The sequence below is a fragment of the Tursiops truncatus genome, chromosome 2 (genome assembly GCF_011762595.2).
Source record: "Tursiops truncatus isolate mTurTru1 chromosome 2, mTurTru1.mat.Y, whole genome shotgun sequence".
In the NCBI taxonomy this organism is placed as follows: domain Eukaryota; kingdom Metazoa; phylum Chordata; class Mammalia; order Artiodactyla; family Delphinidae; genus Tursiops; species Tursiops truncatus.
The window spans coordinates 34040426-34066357 of NC_047035.1; the positions used below are offsets into that span (position 1 = coordinate 34040426).

Consider the following 25932-nt stretch of genomic DNA (forward strand, 5'->3'; position numbering starts at 1 on the left):
ATAACAAAGTGAATCAGCTATACATATACATATATCCCCATATCCCCTCCCCCTTGCGTCTCCCTCCCACCCCCCATAACCCACCCCTCTAGGTGGTCACAAAGTACCGAGCTGATCTCCCTGTGCTATGTGGCTGCTCCCCACTAGCGATCTGTTTTACATTTGGTAGTGTATACATGTCCATGCCACTCTCTCACTTTGTCCCAGCTTATGCTTCCCCCTCCCCATGTCCTCAAGTCCATTCTCTATGTCTGCATGAAAGGTTTACTTCTAATGGCAGATGAGGAACGAGTTTTCCATTGGAAGATTTCTATCTTTCCTATTGACTTGGAAGTAGTCATTTGCTGAGGATCAAGACAGAATTAATGAGTAAGATGTTTGAGAAGAGTAGAAAATAATTGAAATTGTCTTTCATTCATTGAACAAAATGCATTGGGTACTATTCTAGGCACCAGGGTCATAGCAGTAAAAAAAGAGATGAAGTTACCAGTTCATATGATCCTTAAATTTAAGCAGGGGAACACATAAAATAAACAAGCAAACAAGATAATTTCACTTTGTGATATGCTAATGGAGGAAATTAAGCAGGGTAATGGGGCTGAGAGAGCTTAGGGAGAACTGTTTTATATGAGGGGCTCGGGGGACACAAGCTGGGACTGGCAAGAGAAGCCCCAGGTGAAGTATATTCTCATGGAGAATGGAGGAGAGAGTTATTTAGGGAATGACACAAGTTTGCTGGGTAATGCTGAGAGGACAGATGAGGTGAGGGCCCTGTATTTATGGAGCCATTAATCTGCCTCACTCTATATTTTTCTCCAACTGAACTCAGCAGCTCAGGAGCAACTGCAGAAAAAGCTCAGAGTCACCCACAGTTGGGAATATACCAAGCAGACATGACTGATAATGGGGCACAGGAGTTCAGTAAGCTGACAAGAGATAAGTTAGAGTTATGGTCCATGGACTCTGAAGAGAAAGGAGAGTGAAGAATGCGTCCCATATAATTGCAAGTCCTTATAAGGCTGAAGATGTGGTGGATAAGCTGGAAAGATAAGGAAATTATGGCCAGAGAGGAAAACATCTGAATTTCAGAAGACAGAAAGAAAAAGGTATCAAAAATGTGATTTAAAAAAAAGATGAAGAGACAAGGGAATTGGAAGAAGAATAATGGGAGAAATGGAGGTACAAATACAAGAAGATGGAGAGTAAAGTAGAGGGACTGGGGGACAACGATAGCCCAGAAAAGAAATACGAGTTGGTGTAGCCGAGTAGCAAAAGCATCCTCAAAGAAGCAGAGTATTTTAGAGCAGATGAGGAAATGGTGGTCTAAAAGAGGTAGGGGGAGCTTAGGAAGACAATGACCCTGTGAGTGTGAAAGTGTGGGAAAATGATGGGCATCCTCTCAAAAGAGGTGTAGAAAAAATAGCATCTCAGGAGAGACCCAGACCTCAAGTCAGGAGGAACCTTCCTAAGAGTGGCTTACCAATGCTGAAATTTCAGACATGCCTGCCATCACTGGCATCTGATCCTTGTGTGAAGGAACCAATTCTCAGGGTGCAATATTCTCCATCTATGTTTCTCTTTTGCCCTGATTCCTCTAATATGACATTAACATAGTAGGGCAGAAATCCAAGAAAACCACTAGTCTGGAATAAATATCCTTTTAGACAAATAAAAAAAAAGTTATACTTGGAAAAAAAAGAAAGCAAAGCTGCCATGTTGACATCAGAACAGTAAAGCAGTTTATTTAGAGAGTCATTTGAACAAGGCAGACACAGTTTAAGGACCCAGGGGAGGTTTTCAGTTTCTACCATCTGGTTATTTCCCCAAGTCCTCTGCCATGCATCACAAAGCTCTCTGTGAATCCACTTAAAAAGGAAAGGGCTAACACTCTTTTTTATTTCCTTAACACTGCCCTCAATAAAAGGTGGTACATCCAAAGGATAAAATAAATATTCAGCCACAAAATTCACAGTGCAAAAATATATTTACTTATATGGAAAGGTGTTCTCTTTTCATTGTTGAACATAAAAAGTAGGTTATAAAATAAGATACTGAGTATGAGCTCATTTATGCAAACAATAAACGTTTTTTTTTATTGCGGTAAAATATGCATAACATAAAACTTACCATTTAACCATTTTCAAGTGTACAGCTCAGTGACATTAAATACACTCACATTGTTGTGCAACCATCGTTACCATCCATCTCCCGAACTTTTTCATCTTCCCAAACTTAGTACCCATCACGTGAAAACAATGAATTTTTACATATGAACACAGAAAAAGTCTGAATGGATATACTCTAAAAATGTTAATGGCGGATAGTGCAATTATAGGTGGTTTTCTTTTCTATGTTTTAGTCCTCTATATTTTCTGATTTTTTTCTAAAAGGAACTGCATCTCTATTGTACTTTTTAAAAGTAATTTTTAATGATTCTTTAAAAGACATTAAAGTTCAAACATTAAAAAAGAAAAGAAAAACAGGATTAGAGGCAATGCTCTTTACCTTCTTTAGATCCGGACTAGTAACTAAAGTATATTCCATGAGTGATCTCAAGCAACTCAAATTTTCTATGTATCTTTTAGAAATACATATTTTTATAATTTAGGACTACACATTTTTTAAGAAGTCAATGCATTATCAGTTGCCTAATAAACATAACAATACTTGAAAATAAAAATGATTACTGCAGTATAGAAAGCTAATTATCCCCCACTGCCCATTTTCCCCCTTCTTCCTAGTAAGAACCCCAGTTCTTAGCTGGGTACACTGATGTCCAACCAAAAGACAATATTTCCTGGTTGTTGCTCCTTGAGTTATGGCCATGTGACTAAATTTTAGCCAGAGAGGAAGTACTATGTGCAACTTCCCAGAAGTGCCCTTGAAGGGAAGGGGTGCACTCAAAGAGCTTGCTTCTTCCCCCCGTCTCTCTCTTTCTACCCCCAGCCCTAACCATGTGAGGCCACATGCAATCCAGGAAAAGGAACTGAATTGGCCGGCACCTTGATCTTCAACTTTTGAGCCTCCAGAACTGTGAGAAAATTAATTTCTCATATTTAAGCACCTGATCTATGGTGTTTTGTTATAGCAGCCCAAGCAGACTAATACACAGTCATTCACTCAGTTGTTACCAAATACCTGATAACTAATTTATTGAATACCTACTATATGCCAGGAACATTACATACTTTACCGCTAACCCTCTCAGTAACCCCACAAACTAGAGATCATTACATTCACTTTGGTGATAAGAAGCCTGAGGCCCAAAGAATAATTACCCAAGGTCCCGTAGCTGGTAAGTGAAAAGTCAAGATTTACTTACTGTAAACTTCATTACCTATCATACTTCATGGCCCAGACATCTCTGCATCAAGGAGTTTATGGTATTTGAGAAAGACAATCCAGACCAAAAAAAGCTGAGTAATTCAAAAGGTTAATAATAGCACATGACAAAAACACAGAAATAATAAGAAGCACTAGGAGTTCCTAGGAGGGAGAGTTCAAGACATCATGAAACGCTTCAATTTCTCCCCCATAAAAATATAGAGAATTACATTAAACCAAATCCTTGTTGAAACCCATCCAAACCAAGTCAATAAAGTGGCAAGAGACATTACAACCTTGGAACAAAGGTAAAATCTTAACAGAACTTGCTTTGACATTTAAATTAGTACCTTTAAAAGTCACCAAAAAAGCATTTTCCTGCTACAAGGTATGCCACAGGTGATTTGCTTCATCACATCTTAATCTTCAGGAGAAAAAAATTACACAGAAGCTTAGCTTTTCTAAATTGTCTACTATAGTTAACCAGTCATTGACTAAAAAGGGACAGGGAAAATAGTTAAAACTATTTTCTGGAAGTGTGTGAAATTAGATTATCTGCTTATATTTAAAGATAATTTGAAAAAGTCTGAGAAATTCTTTCACAAAAGAAGAGCTATAAATGGTCAAATAAATTTTTAACAATGCATAGATTAGACAGGAATGTGGAAAACATAGAACCCAACATCATTTTGGAACAATATGTCTTCAATTTTCTTAAACTGATAGTTACCTACTTAACTACTAAGCAGCCTTTCTAAATCGGTAATTTCGAAGTTAACATTTTTAATGTAGAATACTTTTACAAAAATGCAAAATCTTCCATAGAAATCTATGATAACCTGTACGTGAAATCTAGGGGGAGAAACAGAAGATCCCACTTGCCGCAGAGCGGCTAGGCCCGTGAGCCATGGCCGCTGAGCCTGCACGTCCGGAGCCTGTGCTCCGCAACGGGAGAGGCCCTAACAGTGAGAGGCCCGCGTACCGGAAGAAAAAAAAAAAAAAAAAAAAAAAAAAACCTATTTCAATTTGTATGTTCTATTGGTTGTTAGAAAAAAATATTTAATGTCTAAATCAGGAAAGATGTATCTTGATAATGCTTTTAATTCAACAAAAAATTAGAGGTATTATTTAGAATTTGGTTTTGTGACAAAGATGATATGTTTTCATTATAAATATAAAATATGCTTATTACTGGAAATTTGTAAAATGAAGAAAAGGATAAAGAACACAGCCATGTCCTTACCACTAACAGTTCCTTCTAATTAACATATTTTTATGTTTTTAAAAATTTTTGATAATTCTATATAGATTAGATATTCAGCATTTTTTTTCTTTTTCACTTCAACATATGGCATTTTTCTATGCTGTTATTAAACCAACAACATAAGTCACTTTTAATTCTAGGAAACATTCCAATAAATTTTCTTAACCACAATTCACTTTAAACAATTAGGTTGCTTTTTGTTATGCTAATAATGCCAAGATAAATATCTTTGTGTTTTTTCCAATTCACAGATAAATTAGCCTAAATTAGCCTAAATTCTAGCAGTGAAATTACTAGCCGAAGTCATACAATCAGTAAATAGCAGGGCCTGGGTAAAGAGACGTGTTAGAGTTCACAAGTGCTTATTGCTAAACTTTCAGGAATTTCCTAAGCCATTTGTTAAATACAGACATCATTAAAAATTAAATTTTGTAAATGTATAACTAAATAAATTTTATATAAAACAAATACTCAAATTTCATCATTTTTCATTGTGTTATTACATTTTACTACTATCCTGGCTCAGAGCTGTTTACATCTACTGGACCTATATTGTGGGGACACTACTATATAATGGTATTCTACTGCACATCTCTTCCATCAACATTCAGTGATGTCATGTTGTAGCATGAGTTTGGACATAGTGGGAGTATTTATACCATGGAAATTGGAAAATGGTACAAATGGGGCTTTTTACCCTCCTAGAGAATCCATAGAATTAGCTTGATTATTCAGATGGTGAGCTATCCATGTATCTTATTTATTTCACCCTCAAACTGTGTATTTTTCAACCTATCTACACCTTTTAAAAGCCCTCAAAAAGATGGAAGCAGAGACTGACATCTAAGCATTTTAATCAGTTTTACTACTTGAGCCACTTGGTAAATGTTTATAAAGTATTTTTGAAGAGTACTGTGTTGAGTGGCTGTCGGTGATACAGAAATGTTGAAGTCTTCAAGTAAAAAATGATAAATACCATGAGATAAAAATGATACAGGAATGCAAAGAAAGGAGAGATTATGTCCTGAAGAATTTTACAAGGTCCACAAAAGAGAACATTTTCAGATGAATAAATAGTGTCATAGAAAAGTAAAATGATTAAGGCTATCAAAAACTCCACCCTCTGGATAGACCTAGAGTCTGTCATACAGAGTGAAGTAAGTCAGAAAGAAAAAGACAAATACCGTATGCTAACACATATATATGGAATTTAAGAAAAAAAAATGTCATGAAGAACCTAGGGGTAAGGCAGGAATAAAGAAGCAGACCTACTAGAGAACGGACTTGAGGTTATGGGGAGGGGGAAGGGTGAGCTGTGACAGGGCGAGAGAGAGTCATGGACATATACACACTAACAAACGTAGTAAGGTAGATAGCTAGTGGGAAGCAGCCGCATGGCACAGGGATATTGGCTCGGTGCTTTGTGACAGCCTGGAGGGGTGGGATAGGGAGGGTGGGAGGGAGGGAGACGCAAGAGGGAAGACATATGGGAATATATGTATATGTATAACTGATTCACTTTGTTATAAAGCAGAAACTAACACACCATTGTAAAGCAATTATACCCCAATGAAGATGTTAAAAAAAAAAAAAAAAAAACTCCACACTCTTCCTTTTCAGAGCACTTTTATATAACTGCTTTATAACATATCACTCCCCTCATCCTATGTTATAATGACTATTATATACCTCTGCTCCACTACATTACTCATACCTTCAGAGCAGAGCTTCCTTTATCTTTGTATCCCCATCATAGTAGATGTTCAATAAATGTTTCTTTAATGAGTGAGTGAGTGAAAGAATGGATTAATGAATAAGAGCTGACATTTATGAGTTTACAATGTGCTAAGCACTGTCCTAAGCACTTTACATATATTAAATCATTTAATTTTCACTACAACACTATGAGGTAGGTGCTGTCCTGATCAATGAGAGAACTCAGCCATTACACATACAATGAAACTGAATCACGAAGATCCCACAGATGGCAGAAGAGCTAGAATATAAATGCAGTCGGTCTAAGTCTAGAGCCCCTGTTTTTTGCCACTACACCATACCACATCTCAGATTAATGAATGAGCAGCAGGACAGCTCTTTTTTGCATTCATTCTTACTATTTCGAAGTCTAAATAAATAAATAAATAATGCATGCTTCTATATTACATATTCCACTCAATGTCATCAGTTCATTCACATTCGTAGTAGTACTGGTCTCTCTCTTAGCTCTCTAAATTTAAAAAAATAAAATAAGTGAGTCTTAGATTTGGCAAGTTTTGATATGCAAATTTCTACATGTACTCCTAATCAAATATCTGTTTTAAAAGAACACCCTCAATTTTCCAATTAGAAAGAAAATTATTTAAATATTCCCCCCAAAATGTTAGACACTTCATTTGAGTTTTGATACTCTAACAAAGCTAACCTTTTCTTATCTGCATACTTTATACTTGATATACATATGTGTGTGTGTGTGTGTGTGTGTGTGTGTGTGTGTGTAGAGACGAGAGATATAGTGTTAACTGTGTCACAAATGAACCAGGGTGAAAGTCACTTTGGCCCACCTTTAAAACATCACTACTGAATTCTGTGGGACAAAAAAGACTGAAAAGCTATAAACAACTTGGTCAGAGACTTAAATCTCCAAGGCAAAAATCAATCAACAGATGTTAAAAAAAAAAAAAAAACACACACACACAAAACAAAAACCCAAGGGCTTGAAATATGTCCAACAAACATTCATAGTTTTAATGGAAAAAAGAAAAAGGGGAGGAGGACTCTCCCTGATAAAACGCCTTCATGACAATGGAGACTGAAAGGTCACTGACCTTACCAACAAAAGGGTGTGATTTCAACAGCAATGAAGGAAAAGATAGCAATTAGGTAAGATTATCACACCTAGACCAAGATATTGTATTGATTTTCATAAAAGGACACAGAATCAATCTATTGTTCAAGTTTGGTAAGTGAGTACAAGATTGTTGTCAAACAGAGTATTATTCATACTTATTGATTCATTTGAAACCTGCTTCATGAAGAAATCCCAACTTATTTACCATAGCCCAGCTCTAAGAATACGTAAGGATAGAATCTAAGAGACTCGACCACTGCACTCATTTAAGAAATTACCTACTAGAAACCATGCTTCTCTTAAATGCATTCTAATGCAAGAAATAGAAGGGTGCATTTGAAATATTTTTAAATCTTTAAATAAATAATACTATGCAAGTTTTTTTGTTTGTTTGTTTGTTTTTTTTTGCGGTACGTGGGCCTCTCACTGTTGTGGCCTCTCCCGTTGCGGAGCACAGGCTCCGGACGCGCAGGCTCAGCGGCCATGGCTCACGGGCCCAGCCACTCCGTGGCATGTGGGATCTTCCTGGACCGGGGCACGAACCCGTGTCCCCTGCATCGGCCGGCGGACTCTCAACCACTGTGACACCAAGGAAGCCCACTATGCAAGTTTTAAAAAAAACACAGTAACTTCTTTGTTATCCATCAAGGTCAGAGAAAGTTGTATTCCAGTTAATCCAATATTCTGATTCAGTTTCTTCATCTATAAAATAAGACTATTATGAATTATATGAATTAATATTTGTAAAGTACTTAGCGCCTGGCATATTGATTAAATCCTACATAAGTGATTGTTAAATAAATAAAATGATATAATTATAGTAAACTGTATTTCCAAAAATGTCCTCAGCCTTTTTTCTGGTCCCACATGCTCTTCCAGAACCCTGCCACTCCCTAACAAAAGGTGGAGTCTTTTTTCTCCCCTTGAACTTGGTGGACTTGTGACTGTTCTGCACATCAAAGAAGGAAAGAAATGATGTTCTGTGATTCCCAAGGCTATGTCATAGAAAGGATACAGCTTCTGCCTGGCTCTCTCTTTTTGGAATGCATGCTCTGGGGAACCCAGATAGCGCACTTCAAGAAGGCCAAACTAATCCATTTGGAGAGTTCACAAGGAGAGACCCATATGGAGAGGAATTGGAGCCTTCCTAGCCAACAGCCAGCAACAACTGCCAGAATGAATGAGTCTTCAGATGATTCCAGTTCCCAGCCTTTGAAGTTTTCCAGCTTCAGACATTGTGGAATAAAGAGAGAAGCCATCCTGCTGTGCCCTGTCCAAACTCCTGATCCACAGAATCTGTGAGCATAATAACCTATTTTTTCACACCACTAAATTTTGGGGTAATTTGTTACACAGCCATAGGACCAGGAACAATAAAACTGCTACACTTAAGATTTGCATTTCAACTAAAATCAAAAAGATTTTAAAGTGGCTTATAAAATTAAATATAATGCAAACAGGGCCCAGATAAAACAGAATAGAGACTCATAAAACAAAGCAGAAACAACTGTCAGGCATTCAACACAGTATTATAACAACATTGATAGATAACAGTTTTCTTCCATGTGTGAGGCACTGCAAGGAGCCATGAGTCAATGCTCCCAATAGCCCTAGAAGGCTACTGGTATTATCTCTATTTTACATATCACGTGCAAATCAGAAATAAAATACCCTAAAACTAATAAAACTATGGAAAACATATTTTCCATACTTTCATCTTGTTTTGTTGATTCAGATGGCACTTTTTGGATCCTTGTAAAGGATCATCACCATGACTATTGCTAATCTATACTAGTAGGCGTTGGCAAACTTTTTCTTAAAGGGCCAGATGAACATTTTAGTCTCTGAAGGTTATATGTAGCCTTTGCTGCATATTCTTCTTTGTTTGTTTGTTATAGCCCTTTAAAAATGTAAAACCATTCTTAGACTGCTCACCACAAAAACATTCTGTGGGCTGGCCCTTGGGCCATAGTTTGCCCAACAGACCACTACAGGGAAATGTTGAATACTAGAAGTTTAAATTAATAAACCCATTTTTATTATAATACTTATAATGGCATCTACAGTTATACTAAATTAAGAAAATATCGTTTCTGGCTCCAGCCTACTATTATCCACTGAAACCACAAGCTTCCATGAACTGTTGGTAAATGAAAATGTAGCTCCAAACATCCACAATTTCCATTATAATAAATGTCTATTCATAACTGACATTCACCAACACTGAAAAGGTTTGGAAGACTGTCTGAAAGAAATGATCTCTCTAGGGTCTAACTGCTTTTCCAGGCATATACATGGATATCTCTTTGTTTGTTTATTGAGATAGCCCAGTGTGACTGATAAAACACTGAACACTTCTAACCTCTAGTGTCAATCCTTTACAAGAAAATGTTTATTATTCTTGGCAGGAAATGATGGAAACTGGTGAGAAATAGCCAGACTACCTTCACGTGTAAGTGAACTGGAATTTTTAGGGAACAGTTCTCCCTAGTAAATGTGTCTACACAGAGCTTAATCAACCAAATTTACAGCTGTTAACAGGTTGTGCCTCTGTATTCCCAAACATATAAATAAACTTCTTAATCAGAATGAAAACAGGTTCAAGGTCCAGTTGTTTAAACTGGAATTGGTACAGCCAGGACCCAACTGCAGTTAAAGTGACTATCAAGGAGAATCATAATCTTGGTAGAAAAGTTGTTTTCCAGTTTCCTCAAAGCTACAAAGATACTGCTTGACAAACACTTCTGTGATCACTTAAAACCAAAGTTATATGATCTCATCTAAAACACCCAATCTAATGCCAAATCAAACCCACTAATTTTCAAGTTGAAGTTCCAAATTAGGAAGAAGCTAATTACTTAAATTCAAATTGGAAGGGGAAAGATTTTTAAGTGCCTATAAATCAAAAGGCCCATAGAAACTGGAATGAGTATTGGGAGTGAGGAAATGAAATCACATATATAAAAGGTTTTATTCATTTTGCTTAGTAATGCAAAAGTAAATAAAGTTTAAGTAAATGAAAAGCAGTAAGCACAGGTTCATAGACAGCCCTTTTTACAGACTAAGAAGAGATAGCTGAACACTGGTAACTAAGGTGTTGGCCATGTCATGATAATAGAAACAATTTATCTTGCTGAATTAATTAGCGAAAACAGTCAACAAGAAAAGTAACCAAACCAATCACCAAAAAGGTACAGCCAATTTACACCCTTCCATTTTTGAAAATCCCTGGAAAATTAGAAGTGTTATTTCACGGCATCTGACACTGTTATTATTGTGTTTGACACTCTACATTTCTTTCACCAAAAGATCATCCAAAAGACAAAGAAATTTAAATTTCTTTGTATTGAGTACAAACAAAACAGAGCAGCTAACCATACAGAAAAAAACTATCACCCATAAAAGTAGCACTTTTGAGCCTATATTACTACACAACTGACAAATTCTATTTATTATAAGTTGAGCTTAAACAATGCTATATCCTGTTTGAAACCTCAATTTTATGATACTCAAATGCTGTATCTGCCAAATTCTACTTTTCCTCAAATTATTCCAATATGACTTCAAACTAAGTGTCCACAGTAGAAGCTGATGAGAAGAAATAGCTCAGGTATATACATTTTCAAAGTTCTGGGAAGGGATCCCATAACATTTAAAATAATGACATTTAAGCACAAGTATCTATTTATAAGCATCTGAATTCTTCTGACAAAGGAAATATTTTTATACTGACAAAACCGAGCCCATTACTCTAAAACCTTACATATTTGTTAGAAAAGCAGGGGAAAATTTGGTCTGAATAAATAAAATGAATAAATGATTCAGGATCCCAAACAACTCTCAGCTTCTCCAATGAAGCTGTAGGTCTGATGACCCAAGGTTTCAATGATCTTTTTCTATGAACTTCTATGCATCTATGGAATAATCACATGGCCAAGCAATTGATTATATATCGATTTCTATTGTTTTCAAGACATTTCTTATGTTGCTTTAGTCTTTAAAATCTTTTGAACCTCAAAGCCATCTAAACACTTCAATAAGCAATTCTTAAGAACTTACTTCCTTTAAAACTTTCCCTAGTGCTGTGGAAAGGTATGTTCCAATTAAATACAAAAATGTTTGAATATCAAGTTAAGGATCTTCACTTAATTCATAGATAATGGGAAGCTACTGAATGAAAGTGAAATGGTAGCAGCAATATCTGAAGAAGAGTAATCTAGATGTCTTGTACAGGTTGGATTAGAAGGTTGAAAGACTGAAGGAAAAACAAAATAAAATTAAGAAACTATTCAATTGTCCACAAAATAGGTGGCTGGTGCCTGAGCTAGAGTGGTGGGAAGGAAAGTAGAAGTGGGCATAGAAACAGATAAATAGATAGAGGGAGCCTAAAAATTGTCACAAACTGGTAATTTCTTAAGTGTGAGAATAAGATAGAAAGCATGGTCAAAGATGATTAGTTTCAGTCCAGCAAACATTTACAGAGAACCTACTTTGTACAAGGCATTCAAAAATGAAGTTTGATCATAATCAATACTATAATATAGGTATAAACAACATATTATCATAGTCCAGAGGATGACACAATCAATCCTGAGTAGAATTTTGGGAAGACCAACATTTTAAGCCTGACTGTTAGAATAATGATACGTATGCCAAATGTTGTCTATTCGTTCTTCAAAAGGTACTTTAATCCACCTCCCTTAAATCTCTTTCTACAAAGTCCAAGCACAGGTCTTCTTTTACCTGTAATACTTCATTAGACTCCCAGCATCAAACACGCTCTCTCACCCAGCTGCTCCTCAGTATAGCAAATCAAGTTAGTTACCAAGTTTTAGCAGACTGCTTTCCTCCTGCTACTCTCTTACTACTCTAAAGGAGAGGACTTTGGTGACTTTCAGTGATTTTGAGGATCAACCTGTTGCTGCCCAAACAGTCACTTCTTTAAAGCCTCTCATCCTACTTTTCATCTGAGCTCTTCTCATTTTGGTCATAAGAGTTTTACATTCCTTTTTGTCCAGGTGAAAGCGATGTATCCTCATTGTAAAGGTGGTTTGAGGAGCACATGACTTATGAGTCAGAAAATGTGAGACTGCATACTGGCTCTACCATCTCCTGGTTAAATGATATTGGACAAGTCCGTCTGTACTCTTATCTCTGTACCTGAAGAAACAGAGCCAACCTCACAGGGATATTTTGAGGATTTATGTGAAGTTTTCATAAAGTGAGAAGAGACAGGACATAAACTTCTGTAAATATGAAGATGATTATAGATCCATATTAAGTAAAGTCAATTCTTTACCTAATGAGTAATGGTTCAGAGCCTAGATCAGGTATTGGCTATTCCAAGTTTCTGACTCCATTTGTTTTGGCATGCCAGGCTAATGGGGCAGGGTAGAGAGGCACATTAGATAATTTTTAATCTATATCCATGCAGTGATGTCCCAATACTCCTGAAGCTTTTGGCTTTGTATCTCTATCCAAGCCAAATAAATTGAAGTTTTCATCTACAGAGAAAAACAAAAGTCTAACTGACCTTTTTAAGCTTGATTAGTGTAGAATTTCCAATAACTGCTCCCCACTCTGTTTTTAAAAACATTTGTAGTTTGGGAAACTAGGCTCTTTTTAATTCACTACTTTCTTCTCTATGTAAAGGTTCTGCTCAAGTCCTCTATCCAGTCACGTGTTAACTGTGTAAAACAATTCTGTGCAACAGAACTTTCTGCAATAGATATGTTCCGTATCTGCACTATCCAATATAGTAGTCACTGGCCACCTGTGGCTATTGAGCACCTGTAATGCAGCTAGTGCATCTGGAGAACTAATTTTTTACTTTAATCTTAATTAATTTATATTTAAATGGCCACAGGTGTCCACTGGCTACCATTTTGGACAGCTCAGGTCTGATGTGTGCCGGAGACATACCCATTAAACTTGTAAAATCTACTGACAAGGCTGAGCCACAGTGTCCATTCCACCCCAACTATAAAAATTCTGCTGCTGCTCTTCAGAGTACAGAGCTAGTTCCCATAGGTGTACCTGCATAACCATGGTTTCTGTCGTTGCTCATGGTGCTCCCTCTGCTTAGAACATCCTCCCCCTCACTGTTATGCCAAGCAAATTCCCATTCATCTTTCAAAGCCGGTTCAAATGTTACCTTCCCCAAGAGCCTCCTTTAAATTTTTTTGAGAGTAACACAGCAGTGAAAAGAGCCATAGCTGAAGAAAAAGGCAGATTGAAGTTGAATCCCAGATTAAAGTTTGGCCCTTACTAGCCAGCAATTACTATACCTTGAACAAATCTTGAGCCTCAATTTTCTTCTCTATAAAATAGTAAAAAAATAAAAAAATACTACTTTTGCAAATTTGTTGTAAGAATTAGAAATTCTGAGCAGCATTACATTATGGCTAGCGTTTATTAAACATCTACTTGTATCGGTCATTATGGAAGTACAACACGTGAATTTTTTCATTTCACTGATAGCAACCCTATAAAGTAAGCAATATCCCTTTACCTATTCATCCATATATTCAGCACTTTTATTCACTTATTCATTCAACAAAACATTTGAGAGCCTAATGTGCCTGGCGAGAAACTGAGGATCAAGGAGTAAACAAAAAAAGTCCTAGCACTCAGAGATCTTATATTCTAGTGGAAAATATAAACAATAAGCAAGAAAACAGATATATAACATCAGTAGTGTTAAGTGTTAATGGAGAAAAATAAGGCAAGATAAATAGAGAATAATGGAGGATGCTATTTTATAGATGAGGTTGCCTAGCAAGGCCCCACCACAGAGGTGATACTTGGGCAGGGGACTAACTAAAGCATGAGGATGAGCTATGTGCAAACATGTAGAAATAATGCTCCCAGGAGAAGGAACAACAATTTACTGAGAGCTATTACTTAGTAGATCCTATGCTAGACACTGGAAACACATGAGTGAACCAGGATTTTACATTATTGTAAATAAATGAACAAAACCATAATGCCTTAGAAGTGACAAGTTCAATGAAGAAAAGGGAAAGATATAAGCAAATAGAGAGTGATGGAAGGAAGCACTGTTATTTCTGCTTTAGAGATGAGGACGCTGAGAGGTTAAATAACAAGCTGATAAATTATAAAGCAGGCATTTAAACCCATAAAGTAGCTCATTCTTTCAATTACTATACCATTCTCTCCTGCCTATACTATAAAGTCTCCACTGGGAACTACAGAATGGCAAAAATCATGGTACATTCTTTGCTGTACCTCTAATACCAGTACAATGATACACAGGAGATGCAAAATAAGGTTGAATTAACTAAGATTTCCACTCTAGATGTAATATGAAAACTCCATTATAATTAAAGAAACCATGACTCTAAAACCAGGAAGATGCCTCTCCTTATTCAGGGAAATCCCATTAACATATTCACAACAATAAATAAAATATAACATTTAGGTTCTGGAAGGAGGTTAGAGTGAGAGAGAAATAGTCAAAGCGTCCTAGTGCTTATTACTGCAACACAAAACTACTTGTATGGGCTTGGCAAAGGGTGGGATGGGAGACTGTAATAAATGGGGGAGGAATAACAAAGTTAAGGAATAACAAATTTATCATCACACAGATGTTAACCAAACTGGTGACAAGTTAGCAATATATATCAGGCTTATTGACACTATTTGCCCAAGCATTGTCTTCATTGTAAACTCTTAAGATTTAGAATACTTCAAGTTTCAAAGCTGCTTCCTATCACTTAGCAAACTAGTTCACAACTATCAGCACTTTAACTCATAAACCGAAGGAAGAAAATCCCAGGGCCATATGAACAAATTCTCACCATGCCATCATAACCTGTTTAATCTGTGTGAAAACATCTTATTCGTAATCACTGTACTTTTTTCCTAATTAAAAAGCAATATATATCTATTCTTGAAGATCTGGAAAATTCAGAACTATCTAAAGGAGAAAATATTACCCAAAGATAACTGCTATCAATGAGATGGGGTATTTATTTCCAATATAAAGAGGTGTTTATTTTTATATATGTATATGCATATACATGTTTAATGGTTGTTGTGGGGGTGATTGTTGTTTTTTATGGAACTGTTACACTTTTTCACATAGCTCTGTATATTGCTATTTTTCATTTAACATTAATATTACTTGAAGAGCAATTTCCCCACATTTTAAAATATTAATTTTAATAACTGTAAAATATTCTACTGTAATTAACCATCTCTCTGTTGTTGATTCCAAATTTATGCCATTAAAGTTGATGTTGGGATGAACATCACTGCACTTAATCTGTATTAAAAATAATGATTATTTTCTTAGAATAAATTCCAAGCAGTAAAACTACCGGTTTAAATTATACAGATAAATTATATCAAATTTTATAAGCGTTGTCAAATGTCTTTGACAAGGCAACGCCAACTTACATTTCTGCTACTGAGTTATGAGGCTTTCCATTCCATACTTGCCCACAAAAGGTATCATATTTTTTGAAAATATGCAAGGCAAAAAATAACATGTCACTATTCTAATTTGCATTTATTTTATCAATGAAGCTAAGTATTTTTTTTCTATTACCAGTTGTATTTCTTCTGTGAATTCTTTTTAAAAAAATATTATTTGGCCATTTTCTTTTGGGGTCAGCACTTTTTTCTATCATTGATTTTTAAGAACACTTTACATAGAGAGAGATTTGCCCTTTATTAACATACATGTTACAAATATTTCTACCTCTTTATTGTCGGCCTTTAAAGCTTTTCTAACGTAGAGATGTTTAAGTTTTTCATGTAGTCATATTTATCAGCACTTTGTTATTAATCTGCTCCATTTAATTTATGCTGGAAAAGTACTTACTACCTTTCTCTTAAAATTGGGTTGGAGCTACTGAAAACTACTTACACCTAGAAAATCTACGGATGAAATACCAGCAATATGAGGGAATAATCCAACCTAGAACTCTCCAACCACTCACAAAGATATACAGTTACTCTCGCTTCAATCAAAATATATAGAAATATTAAATAAGATACACAAAGGTTTTTGGTTTAAAAACACAGATGAGTTTCAAATCAATACAGAGAAATCCCCCAAATGCAAGATGTAAAACAAGAAAATCAGAGGACAAAAATACAGCTGTCCCTGTCCCTCAGTATTGGTGTGAGACTGGCTCTAGGAAGGAGCGCCCACCCCGCCCCAATACCAAAAATCTGTGGACAGAAATTTTGATTCATAGCTAGTTGAATCCACAGATGCAAAATCCATGGATAGGAAGGGCTGACTGTATTACACTTCCATGGTGAAGTTTATTCCTAAGTATTTTATTCTTTTTCTTTCTATTATAGATAGAATTCTTTTCTTAATTTCATTTTCACATTTCATGGCTAGTATATAGAAACACAACTGATTTGGGTACATTGATCTTGTATCATGTAACCTTGGAGAATTCATCTGTTATCTCAAATAGGTTTTATTTTTCATTTGGGGGAATTCTTTATGGGGGGTTATATTTATAAGATCGCGCTATCTGCAAATAGAGATAATTCTAGTTCTTCCTTTCCCATATGGTTGTCTTTTCTTTTTCTTGCCTAATTGCCCTGGCTAGAACCTCCAGCACAATGTCGAATGAAGTGGCAAGAGCCATTACTGAAGGAATTTAAAGATATTAAAAAAAAAAAAAGGAAAGATGTTCATGGACTTGAATACTTGATATTGTTAAGATACCAATACTCCCCTAAGATTCAATATAATCTTTATCAAAATTCCAGTTGTTTTTTTTTTTAAAAACAGAAATGGGGCTTCCCTGGTGGCGCAGTGGTTGAGAATCTGCCTGCCAATGCAGGGGACACGGGTTCGAGCCCTGGTCTGGGAAGATCCCACATGCCACGGAGCAACTGGGCCCGTGAGCCACAATTACTGAGCCTGCGCGTCTGGAGCCTGTGCTCCGCAACAAGAGAGGCCGCAATAGTGAGAGGCCCGTGCACCGCGATGAAGAGTGGCCCCCGCTTGCCACAACTGGAGAAAGCCCTCGCACAGAAACGAAGACCCAACATGGCCATAAATAAAACTAAATAAATAAATTTAAAAAAAAAAACAGAAATGGACAAGCTAATCCTAAAAATCATACAAAAATGCAAAGGACTCAGAATAGCCAAAATAATCTCAAGAAAGAACAAAGGAAGAGGACTTGCTTCTCGATTTCAATATATACTAAAAAGTTATAGTAATCAAGACTGTGTGATGCTGATATAAGGAGAGCCATATAGAACAAAGGAAAAAACTTAAGAATCTAGAAATAAACCCATAGATCTATGGTCAACAAGAGTGCCAAGACCATTCAATGAGGAAAAAATAGTGTTTTTAACAAATAGTTCTGAGATTGGATATCCACATGCAAAAGAATGAAATTGGACCCTTACCCGACACCATGTACAAAAACTGTCTCAAAATGGATGAAAGACCTAAATGTAAAAACTACAACTATAAACACAGAGTAACTAGGTGGTAGGGTGGGGGGGGGGGTGGGGGGTAGGGTGGGGGGGTGGGGGTGGGGGTGGGGGGTAGGGGGGTAGGGTGTGGAGGTGGGGGTGGGGGGGTAGGGGGGTGTGGGGTAGGGTGGGGGGGTGGGGGGGTTGGGGGGTTGGGGGGTAGGGTGGAGGGAAGGGATAGTTAGGGACTTTGGGATTGACATGTACACCTTGCTGTATTTAAAAAGGATAACCAACAAGGACCTACTGCATAGCACAGGGAACTCTGCTCAATGTTACGTGGCAGCCTGGATGGGAGGGGAGTCTGGGGAAGAATGGATACATGTATATGTATGGCTGAGTCACTTTGCTGTGCACCTGAAACTATCACAGCATTGTTAATCAGCTATACTCCAATCTAAAAAATAAATAAATAAAAAATAAGTAGAAAAAAATTACGTTATATTGATCAAAGTTTCTTTCCATAAACTACATCTTTAAAATAATTCTTCTAAATAATGGGACTTCTTTTTTAATAAATTGGAGTAGTGGTTACCACTAGGGAGGAGCAGTGGCTGAAAGGGCACACAATGAAGACTTCTGGAGTGCTGGTAATTTTTAATTTCTTAATCTGGATTCTGGTTACATGGATTTGTTCAGTTTGTGAAAATTCATTGAGCTACACGTTTATGATTTGCACACTTTTCCATATGTGTGTTATACTCCATTTTTTAAAAAATTTAAGACAAAACAAAAAATCTCCCACCTAAAAACTCCACACTAGGTACAGAGGGTATAAAATAAGTTTACCACATCTTCAGGGAAGAAATAAATCCTATGTTATATAAATTTTTACAGATAATAGAAAATGAGGAAAAGCTACCAAGCTTACCCTATGATCTAGAAGGTAGGTATAATACTAGAAAGAAAAATCCCACGGTAGTCCTTAACAAAATATTAAAGAAAGAAACCTAGGAATATATTATTTTTATATAACCAAATAAACTTTGGGGATATAAGAATGGTTTAACACTAGAAAATCCATTAACATTTTACTACATTAATAAAATAAAAGAGAAAATCCATATGATTTACCTCAGTAGACACAGAAAAAACACTTGTAAAATTCTATACTGATTCACTACTTTAAAAATTGTCCACCATTCAGCAACAAAAAGAAACTTTCTAACATGAAAAATGATACATTAGAAGAAGTCTCTTTAAATCTGGAACAAAACAAGGTCCCACTATCACCATTTCCATTCAAGAATAAAGAAGTATGAGATTTGAAAAGGAAAGAATTGCCATTGCATAGGATATGATTCTCCCCCTGGAAAATCCAAGAAAATCTACAAGTCATTTTAATAAGCAAGTAAAGCAAGTTTGCTAGACTCAAAATCTATATATAATATCAATTTTATGAGGCAATTACCAATTTGACTGTCCATAACTCCCATTTTTAAAATACTCTTAAAAACTTTTATTAGAATAAATCTAATAAAAGATGTGTAAGCTCTTTGGGGATAAAACTCTATAATATTACTGAAGAAGGCCTAAATAAACAGAGAAAAAAACATTTTCATGAGTGAGAAAATTCACTGTTATAAATATGTAAATTCTTCCCACTTAAGTTAGGAACTCAACATAATCCTAGTATAAACACAAGAGGATTTTTGGTGAAAACATCACAGAGAAGGAGACGGACAGACTTCCAAACTGGTATCAGAGATGGAGGCAAAGCACTTGCGGAAATCAAGATTTCAAGGGTGATATCTGATTTTTGTTTTTCCTATTTCTGATCTTTTCATTTTCAGGGATGACAGCTCTTCTCCATGAGCCTTTTTGGTTTTTTGGGGGTTTTTTGGCTGCTCTGCACAGCATGTGGGATCTTAGTTTCCCAACCAGGGATCAAACCCATGCCCCCTGCAGTGGAAGTGAGGAGTCTTAACCACTGGACAGCCAGGAAGTCCCAAGCCTTATTTTTTCAAAAACATTCCAGAGCTTCAAAAACCAAACCAAACTATATTAGAATAAATACCTAAAGGTCAGATAAAAGTTACCCACTGGAGAAGTGAAGCAAACTCAATCCAGGAAGCCATCTGATTCTTAATAGACAGTATAAAAAATAATAATTTACAACAAACAAACAAAAACCTCATTAGGACAAATCTTAACCTCAGTGAAATAAAGTTTAAAATTCTCTTTAAACTTAAGTTTATGTTTATAATCCCTCACCAAGAGAAATGTAAGTTATTTATATAGTTTTCTAAGCCCTTTAGTATTCTTACCAAACGTGAACACAGAAAGACATACCAGAGTCTTAGAAAGATCTTTTTAGTACTTTCATATTACCAATCACTTAGAAAACCTAGACAATCAATGTTTGCAGGATGAGAAAGAAGAAAAATGGAAGTAACCCGAGAAAACAGATAACAAAGAAAAACAATTTTGGAAACTTGGGGACATGCTCTGGAGTTTAATATTAATGAAATGATCAGCTTAGAATATCAACTTAAAGTAGTTTTGAAAAGTGGTTAGGAAAATATCAGCCCACAGGAATTTTCCACAGGCCTGCCCAAATTTATTAGTCATGGCAGTAAATAGGAATGGACTAAGGAAGTATACTTGTACTACAGGTTAGATTTTCTATTTGTCCTTTTTGATTCATTTTTACTTTCCTACTACTAGGAATTTTTTTTTTTTTTTAAGATCCAAACTGCTTTTCTTAAGGCTCTGGACTACCCTAACTTTCATAAGTATATTTGCAAGCTTCCCTGCCTTTTACTCCTTTGAGCCCTTGCTCATTTGGTTCCATAAAAGTAGAATGTCCTTAGAACACATCTAACATATATCAAAATCCTACTTGACCTTCAAGGCACAATTTAAATGTCATCTCCTCCCTCGAGAATTCTACGGTAATAATTTCTATTCCTGCATCCTATGTTTATTCTAAGAAGAAAGAAACTACCACTTCATGAGCCTCTACTACATGCTCTATAAAAGAATTTCATTTTAATCTTCTTAACAGTCCTACAAAGTACTATTCTCTCCATTCTGCAGAATGGGAAACTAAGGCTATGAGAGGTTACACAGCACAATAATGTCATGGATATGAGATTCAAATGAAGCCTGTCTGATTTCAAAGTCCATGGTCTTTATATAATTTCATGCTGCCTCTATTATAGCCTTCACCATAGACTGAGTTATGATGAGTTGTTTGTATGTCAGTCCACCCTCATAAGTTATGAGATCTTTGAAGGCAAAGGCCCTATCCTATTTAGGTTTGAATACTCCTTTCCTGGCACAGTGTCTATTATGTAGTACATACAGCACTCTAGTAGTGCTAGAAATAATATGAAGAAATTAATACAATGTTCATTTTTCTCATAATTAGCTCTCGTATGACATCATGACCATAAAAAATAAGTATCTGGCTTCCAGCCATAGCAGTAACTGGGACCAGAGTTGTCCTCCTATTATAAGCAATGAGAAACCTGGATAAAATATACAAAAGAATTACTGTTACACCTTGGACAAAAGTCAGTATAGGACTGGATCCCTAAGCTAAGGGAAATGACCAAGGTAAGCTCCCAAATTACCCAGGATGTCTGTCTGGAAGCGTTTTCTGGAATGCAGCACAGTGAGTGGTAACCCAAACAGAGTACAGACGTCTTGCTGAGTTGGGGTGAACAGAGTTCAGAATTTAAAGAGGAGGAAGGGGACGGAATCTGCAGGACAGAGTACTAAAGAGGAGGCAGCTATGCAGAGAAAAGCTTGAGAACTCTGTATAGGGGTCTTATTGAGACCCTGGGTGAAAACTACTTGACCCGACTTGCACATGCACAGAATAAATGCCACAAAGACAAGCAAAGTTCAATGAGTGGTAATTTAAATGACATCCAGAATTCATACAAGGCTGTGAAATATTTTGACCAGCTAAAGTACAGGTCTTGATGAATACCTAGAGCATTGCACAGAGACTCCAGAAGGGTCCCTGGCTCTAGGGTAGTACTCCTTAAAAGTTAGAATGCATCAGAAAACTAGGAGGGTTAGTTACAACACAGACTGCTAAGCATCACCCCCACAGTTTTTGATTTAGTGATTCTGGAGCAAAGTTCTTGAATCCACATTTCTAACAATTTCCCACATGATACTGATGCTGTTGGTTCAGATACCATATTTTGAGAACCACTGCCCTAGAGGAAAGACAACTCTAGACACACTCCAACCCAGGTCAAAAGAACTGATCCAAAATTAACTCAAACAACTGGCTATAACTAAGTCTAACACACTCTTAATAGAAAGACAATAAAATTCTGCATTTGACAAAATAACATTCACAGTGTCCAGCATCTAATAAAAACTATCAGACATGCAAGGAAGCAAGAGAATGAGACCCATAAATGAGAAAAATTAGTAAATAAAACAGCTATGTGAATGACAAGAAATAGATAAATACTGCAAAAGAACTAAAATTATTTATAGCGTGGATATAAAGGGAAACATAAAAATAATGAGAGAGACAAGCATCTTAGATAGCCTCATCCACCAGAAGGCAGACAGCAGAAGCAAGAAAAATTACAATTCTGCAGGCTGAGGAACGAAAACCACATTCACAGAAAGACAAAATGAAAAGGCAGAGGACTATGTACCAGATAAAGGAACAAGATAAAAACCCCAGAAAAACAACTAAATGAAGTGGAGACAGACAACCTTCCAGAAAAAGAATTCAGAATAATGATTGTGAAGATGATCCATGACCTTGGAAAAAGAATGGAGGCAAAATTCAAGAGGATGCAAGAAATGTTTACCAAAGACCTAGAAGAATTAAAGAACAAAAAAACAGACATGAACAATACAATAATGGAAATGAAAAATACACTAGAAGGAATCAACAGCAGAATAACTAAGGCAGAAGAACGGATAAGTAACCTGGAAGACAAAATGGTGGAGTTCACTGCTGTGGAAGAGAATACAGAAAAAAGATTGAGAAGAAATGAAGACAGCCTAAGAGACCCCTGGGATAACATTAAATGCAACAACATTCACATTATAAGGGTCCCAGAAGGAGAAGAGAGAGAGAAGGACCAGAAAAAATCTTTGAAGAGATTATAGTCGAAAACTTCCCTACCATGGGAAAGGAAATAGCCACCCAAGTCCAGGAAGCGCAGAGAGTCCCAGGCAGGATAAACTCAAGGAGAAACACACTAAGACACATAGTAATCCAATTGACAAAACATAAAAACAAAGAAAAATTATTAAAAGCAACAAGGGATGAAAGGGAAGAACCTACAACCAAGATTGTTCTACCTGGCAAGGATCTCATTCAAATTTAATGGAGAAATCAAAAGCTTTACAAACTAGCAAAAGCTAAGAGAATTCAGCACCACCAAACCAGCTCTACAACAAATGCTACAGGACCTTCTCTAAGTGGGAAACACAAGAGAAGAAAAGGGACTACAAAAACGAACACATAACAATTAAGAAAATGGTATTAGGAACATACATATCGATAAGTACCTTAAATGTGAATGGATTGAATGCTGCAACCAAAAGACACAGGCTTGCTGAATGGATACAAAAACAAGACCCATATATATGCTGTTTACAAGAGACCCACTTCAGACCTAGGGGCACATACATACTGAAAGTGAGGGGATGGAAAAAGATATTCCATGGAAAGGGAAATCAAAAGAAAGCTGGAGTAGCAATACTCATCATATCAGATAAAATAGACTTTAAAATAAAAAATGTTACAAGAGACAAGGAAGGACACTACATAATGAACAAGGGATCTATCCAAGAAGAAGATATAAAAATTATAAATATATATACACCCAACATAGGAGCACCTCAGTACATAAGGCAAATGCTAACAGCTATAAAAGAGGAAATCGACACTGACACAGTAATAGTGGGGGAGTTTAACACCTAACTTACACCAATGGACAGATCATCCAGACAGAAAATTAATAAGGAAACACATGCTTTAAATGACACAATAGGCCAGATAGATTTAATTGATATTTATAGGACATTCCATCCGAAAACAGCAGATTACACTTTCTTCTCAAGTGCACACGGAACATTCTCCATGATAGATCACATCTTGGGTCACAAATCAAACCTCAGTAAATTTAAGAAAATTGAAATTCTATCAAGCATCTTTTCCAACCACAGAACTATGAGATTAGAAATCAATTACTAGGGGAAAAAAAGTAAAAAACACAAACACATGGAGGATAAACAATACGTTACTAAATAACCAAGAGTTCACTGAAGAAATCAAAGAGGAAATCAAAAAATACTTAGAGACAAGTGACAATGAAAACACGATGATCCAAAACCTATAAGATGCAGCAAAAGCAGGCCTAAGAGAGAATTTTACAGGAATACAGTGGTACCTCAAGAAACAAGAAAAATCTCAAATAAACAATTTAACCTTACACCTAAAGGAAGTAGAGAAAGAAGAACAAACAAAACCCAAACTTACTATAAGGAAAGAAATCGTAAAGATCAGAGCAGAAATAACTGAAAGGGAAACAAAGAAAACAAGAGCAAAGATCAATAAAACTAAAAGCTGGTTCGTTGAGAAGATAAACAAAATTGATAAACCATTAGCCAGACTCATCAAGAAAATGAGGGAGAGGACTCAAATCAATAAAATTAGAAATGAGAAGTTACAACAGACACGGCAGAAATACAAAGCATCCTAAGAGACTACTACAAGCAACTCTACGTCAATAAAATGGACAACCTGGAAGAAATGGACAGATTCTTAGAAAGGTATACCCTCCCAAGACTGAACCAGGAAGAAATAGAAAATATGAACAGACCAATCACAAGTAATGAAATTGAAACTGTGATTAAAAATCTTCCAACAAAGTCCAGGACCAGATGGCTTCACAGGTGAATTCTATCAAACATTTATTTATTTATTTATTTATTTTATAAATTTATTTATTTTATTTACTTTATTTTTGGCTGCTTTGGGTCTTCGCTGCTGCATGTGGATTTTTCTAGGTGCAACAAGCGGGGGCTACTCTTCATTGCAGTGTGCGTGCTCCTCATTGCGGTGGCTTCTATTGAAGGCCACACACTCTACGTGTGTGGCCTTCAGCAGTTGTGGCTTGCGGGTACACTAGTTGTGGCTTGTGGGCTCTAGAGCGCAGGCTCTGTAGCTGTGGCGCATGCACTTAGTTGCTCGACAGCATGTGGGATCTCCCTGGGCCAGGGCTCAAACCTGTATCCCCCACACTGGCAGGCAGATTCTTACCCACTGTGCCACCAGGGAAGCCCCTGTCAAACATTTAGAGAAGAGCTAACACCCATCCTTCTCAAACTCTTCCAAAAAATTGCAGAGGAAGGAACGTTCCCAAACTCGTTCTACGAGGCCACCATCACCCTGATACCAAAACCAGGCAGAGCTACTATACAAAAACAGAAAATTACAGACCAATATCACTGATGAATATAGATGCAAAAATCCTCAACAAAACACTAGCAAACAGAATCCAACAACACATTAAAAGGATCATACACCATGATCAAGTGGAATTTATCCCAGGGATGCAAGGATTCTTCAATATATGCAAATCAATCAATGTGATACACCATATCAGCAAATTGAAGAATAAAAAGTACATGATCATCTCAATAGATGCAGAAAAAGCTTTTGACAAAATTCAACACCCATTTATGATAAAAACTCTCCAGAAAGTGGGCATAGAGGGAACCTACCTCAGCATAATAACCATATATGACAAACCCACAGCAAACATCATTCTCCATGGTGAAAAACTGAAAGCATTTCCTCTAAGATCAGGAACAAGACAAGGATGTCCACTCTCGCCACTATTATTCAACATAGTTTTGTAAGTCCCAGCAATGACAATCAGAGAAGAAAAAGAAATAAAAGGAATACAAATTGGAAAAGAAGAAGTAAAATTGTCACTATTTGCAGATGACATGCTACTATACATAGAGAATCTTAAAGATGCCACCAGAAAACTACTAGAGCCAATCAATGAATTTGGTA

At 36.3% G+C, this 25932-nt stretch overlaps 1 protein-coding gene and 1 long non-coding RNA gene across 12 annotated transcripts in view; one reads left to right on the forward strand and one right to left on the reverse strand.

The window, feature by feature from the left end:
* The window catches only part of RAD51B (RAD51 paralog B), a 688762-nt gene that overhangs the window by 499953 nt on the left and 162877 nt on the right, over positions 1–25932 (reverse strand). The gene's annotated exons all lie outside the window — the stretch shown is intronic.
* LOC109547782 (uncharacterized) overlaps positions 1–25932 on the forward strand; it is a 43327-nt gene that overhangs the window by 9802 nt on the left and 7593 nt on the right. For 2 of the 8 annotated variants that reach the window (XR_002173719.3, XR_002173720.3), the window contains one exon: positions 8316–11721. The exons of 2 other annotated variants lie outside the window; for them this stretch is intronic. This is a non-coding gene — a long non-coding RNA (uncharacterized lncRNA). Of the gene's footprint in view, positions 1–2946; positions 6012–8315; positions 11722–25932 lie in introns of those variants that run through there. 4 more of the 8 variants (XR_002173721.3, XR_002173722.3, XR_004525041.2 and 1 more) reach the window with 2 other exon arrangements.